This window comes from Mus musculus, chromosome 4, assembly GCF_000001635.26.
Source record: "Mus musculus strain C57BL/6J chromosome 4, GRCm38.p6 C57BL/6J".
Classification (NCBI taxonomy): domain Eukaryota; kingdom Metazoa; phylum Chordata; class Mammalia; order Rodentia; family Muridae; genus Mus; species Mus musculus.
Genome location: NC_000070.6, coordinates 27,992,894 through 27,997,277, shown reverse-complemented (window position 1 = coordinate 27,997,277; position 4,384 = coordinate 27,992,894). Strand labels below are relative to the sequence as shown.

The 4,384-nt window shown below is 40.4% G+C and overlaps 1 pseudogene; it reads left to right on the top strand.

The window, feature by feature from the left end:
• On the top strand, positions 372-1,274 carry Tpm3-rs2 (tropomyosin 3, related sequence 2; annotated as a pseudogene).

The window sequence follows — 4,384 nt, the reverse complement described above, 5'->3', positions numbered from 1 at the left end:
AAACATAGAAGTGGATGCTCACAGTCGGCTATTGGATGGATCACATGGCCCCCAATGAAGGAGCTAGAGAAAGTACCAAAGAAGCTAAAGGGATCTGCAACCCTATAGGTGGAACAACATTATGAACTAACCAGTACCCCGGAGCTCTTGACTCTAGCTGCATATGCATCAAAAGATGGCCTAGTCGGCCATCACTCGAAAGAGAGGCCCATTGGACACGCAAACTTTATATGCCCCAGTACAGGGGAACGCCAGGGCCATAAAAGGGGAGTGGGTGGGTAGGGGAGAGGGGGTGGGTGGCTATGGGGGACTTTTGGTATAGCATTGCAAATGTAAATGAGCGAAATACCTAATAAAAAATGGAAAAAAAATAAGTTGGTGATTATTGAAGGAGACTTGGAACACACAGAGGAACGCGCCGAGCTGGCAGAGTCCTGTTGCCAAGAGATGGATGAGCAGATCAGACTGATGGACCAGAACCTGAAGTGCCTGAGTGTTGCTGAAGAAAAGAACTCTCAAAAAGAAGACAAGTATGAAGAAGAAATAAAGATTCTTGGTGATCAATTCAAGGAGGCAGAGAACCTTGCTGAGTTTGCTGAAAGATCAGTAGCTAAACTGGAAAAGACCATTGATGACTTGAAGTGAAGCTGAAGCTCACTAAAGAGGAGCATCTCTATACACAAAGGATGCTGGACGCCCTCACCTCCCAGGGCCTCATGCATGTTAGGCAAGCCCCAGCCCTTAGCCAAAATTTGTCTCAGCTTTCCCAACTGCTAAAAAATGGGTCATGCTGCCTCTTAGTGTTCCCTTGCCCACAGGGAGACAGAGAAGGAAAATTATGTTTGCACCACTGATATAGCCACATGAGTGTCAGTCATCTCATCGCCCTTTCCTAAAGTTGCTGTCTTTAAAGTGCCATCTCATTGTGCTCTGTATCAGTCAGTGATGGAGAAATCTTGAATGCCTTATGAAAAAAAAAAAAGAACTTTTAAAATTTACATCATTTTGAAATTTTGTTTTTGTGGGTTGGGTTACCTTGGCCAACCCATTGGCTGTGAGATTTTTTTTTTCAGTCTGTAGGCTAGTGGTGTGCTGATCTTTCAAGTGTCCCCACCCAATTGCCATGTTCTTATTGCCCTGTTAGGTGAGCACCCTGCAGATTCCTGGTTTGTTTGGACTCTCCTCTGACCAAAGAAAAAAAACCCTGTAGTGAAACTGTTTTGACACTGAATATTAACAAGTGACATTTTGAAATAAAGAACCAGTCCCTCCACAAAAAAGTCTATTTTAAACAATAACCAATATCCAGTTTATGAGTTCATGAAAGTGTCTCAAATACCCCTTGTTTTACATCTTTCTAGAAGAGTGGGTTCCGACCGTCTTAGTGCCATGGCCCTTTAATACAGTTCCCCGTGTTCTGATAACCTCAAGCGTAAAATTATTTTTGTTGCTACATCAGAACTGTAATTTTTTATTGCTATGATTCACAATGTAAATACATGTGTTTTCCCAATGGTTTTAGGCATCCGTTGTAAAATGTTCATTCAACACACAAAAGAGGCATGACCAACAGGCTGAGAGTCACTGTTCTAGAACATTTTGGAAATTTCTGGAGCTATGTGACCACACAGAAAACATTTAGTCAAGCCCAAGTTTAAAGATGTGATGAACAATATCTAGAAACTTGCTATATTCTTTCTGACGCACCCCTGAAGCCACACAGAGGAAAACCCATTCCCACTTAAGACAAGTCTGAAGCTAATATCTGAAGAGAAAGTATCCAAGGAGCTAAAGAGATCTGCAACCCTATATGTGGAACAACATTATGAACTAACCAGTACCCCGGAGCTCTTGACTCTAGCTGCATATGTATCAAAAGATGACCTAGTCGGCCATCACTGGAAAGAGAGGCCCATTGGACATGCAAACTTTATATGCCTTAGTACAGGGGAACACCAGGGCCAAAAAGTGGGAATGGGTAGGTAGGGGAGTGGGGAGGAGGGTATGGGGGACTTTTGGGATAGCATTGGAAATGTAATTGAGGAAAATATGTAATAAAAAATATTTAAATAAAAAAACAAAAACAACAACAAAAAAAGAAGTTGGAATCACTTAGAGACAGATGCTTCTCAGAGGATGAAGGCAAGGTTTAGTCATAGACTGTTAGATGTAATGAGATGCAATGTTTTTATTATTAATCATTTCATTCATTTATTTCTCAAATGAAATCCCAGTTCCCGGGTACCCCCTCCGCCAACCCCCACCCCACATCTGCCCTCACCCTCCCTTTTATCTGAATGAGCTGAGCGTGCTCCCCCACCTATCCACACTCTCCTGCTCCACCACTACAGCATCCCCCTATTCTGGGGCATCCAACCTCCTGGGACCAAGGGCTTCTCCTCTACTTGCTGTAGTGAAGAAAAACAAACAAACAAAAACAAAACAAAACAAACAAACAAACAACAAAAAAATACCCAAAAACAAAAACAAAATAACTTTATTATCTTGCTATTTGGCTTGCCTGTTTCCAACTCACATTTTCCTCATAGCAGAGAAGATCTTCTCTTTCAAAAAAGAGCTTTGATACTTTTCTTTTCTAGGATATAAAGGGTAGTCTTTCCTCCTCCTGCTCATCTGTAGGCATTATCCATCTCAGGAACCAATGTGGGTCATTTCTGTCTTATTTCAGTCTCTATGACACATGCAATGTGGGAGTAATTCGTTAGAAGACTGGATTTATCATATTGTTCTATTTTTGATTAAATTTTCTGTGTCTATCAGCCCTGTTACCAGCGTAAACTTGTATATTAGGGTGTAGGTATAAAGAGGAAGTCACACTGGGTGTCTTCTTAACTTTGGTGATCATTTTATAGAAATGCCAAGGAGGTAGAACAAAAACATGAATAAATGCTTTAAAAATACTCCAGATTGTCTGGATGCATACTATTCTAAGATTAAGAGAAGACCACATGTGTGTTTCTAGTACTATGTAAACCTAAGATGAGAATAAGTTGTGTATTAGTTACTTCTCTGTTGCTACGATTAAAAAAAAACATAATGAAAAGCAAGTTATAGAAGAAGGAGTTTATTTTTGCCTTACTGTTCCAGAGGGATAATAGTATGTTATAACAGGAGTCCTCGTAGCAAGTAGCAGTCACAGTTGCTAGAGCTGGAAACTAAGAGATGCTTTACTCAACTACAAATACAAAGAGAGCACTGGAAGTGAGGTAAATCTATAAACTCTCAAATTCCACCCCAAGGAGACATACTTTCTCCAGTAAGACCATGCTTCCTTTATTTCACAAATAACGCCAATAACAGAGGACAAATTATTCAAATCATCTATTCTATAGAGTGAATGCTCATACAAAGTCAGGAAAATTACCACTGAGTTAATATGTTGGTCATCTACTGCTGTGCATCGGACCTCCCATTTCCTGTGCTTTATACACCCACTGAGACTCTACTTGCAAAAACTAATTTTTCCTATGCAAGTAGATATTACTTGGGGATCACTTCTTTGATAGGATTGGGAACTTATGTCCACATGTGCCTCTCATTGCTGGGACCTTGTCTCCCTTAAACCCGTGCAAGCTCTGTGAATGCTGTCACATTTTCTGTTAGTTCATGCATTTATCAGTTCTATTTTGTTTCCTTGGTGTCTTTCACACAGTCTGGCTATAACACTCTTTCTACCTCCTCTTCTGCATAATTCTAAGTCCTGAGAGGAAATGGTTGACAAAAACTTTCCACTTAGGACTAAGTTCCAGAATCTCTCCCTCTCTGCACATTGTCCAGCCATGGGTCTCAGTGTTATTTCCCATCTAGAGCCAGAGGAAGATTCTCTGATGTTAGCTGAGCAAGGCACTGAATAGAATGCTATTAAGAGTCATTTCATTACTATGTTCTTTTAGTAAAACAATGACTTAAAATTTTGCCTTACACCTGAAATCATTGTGAGATGCAATACTGAATTAGTGAAGTTGAAATTTGACAGATTTCAGTAATAATAATTCTGAAGTAAACACAACACGAGCCGCAGCAGCAGCAGCAGCACCACCACCATCACCATGAACAATAGCAATGACAAAACATAAAAGCACAAAGTCAAAAGCCATACATAGTACATAAGCAAATGTCCATTAAAACAAGAAAAATTCGACCTGGGCATGGTGGGGCACGCCTTTAATCCCAGCACTTGGGAGGTAGAGGCAGGCAGGTTTCTGAGTTCAAGGCCAGCCTGGTCTACCAAGTGAGTTCCAGGACAGCCAGGGCTATACAGAGAAACCCTGTCTCAGAAAACAAAACAAAACAAACAAACAAACAAACAAAATGCAAAAGTACAATTGACATCTAGTATTAAAGTAACAAAACAAAGGACAAT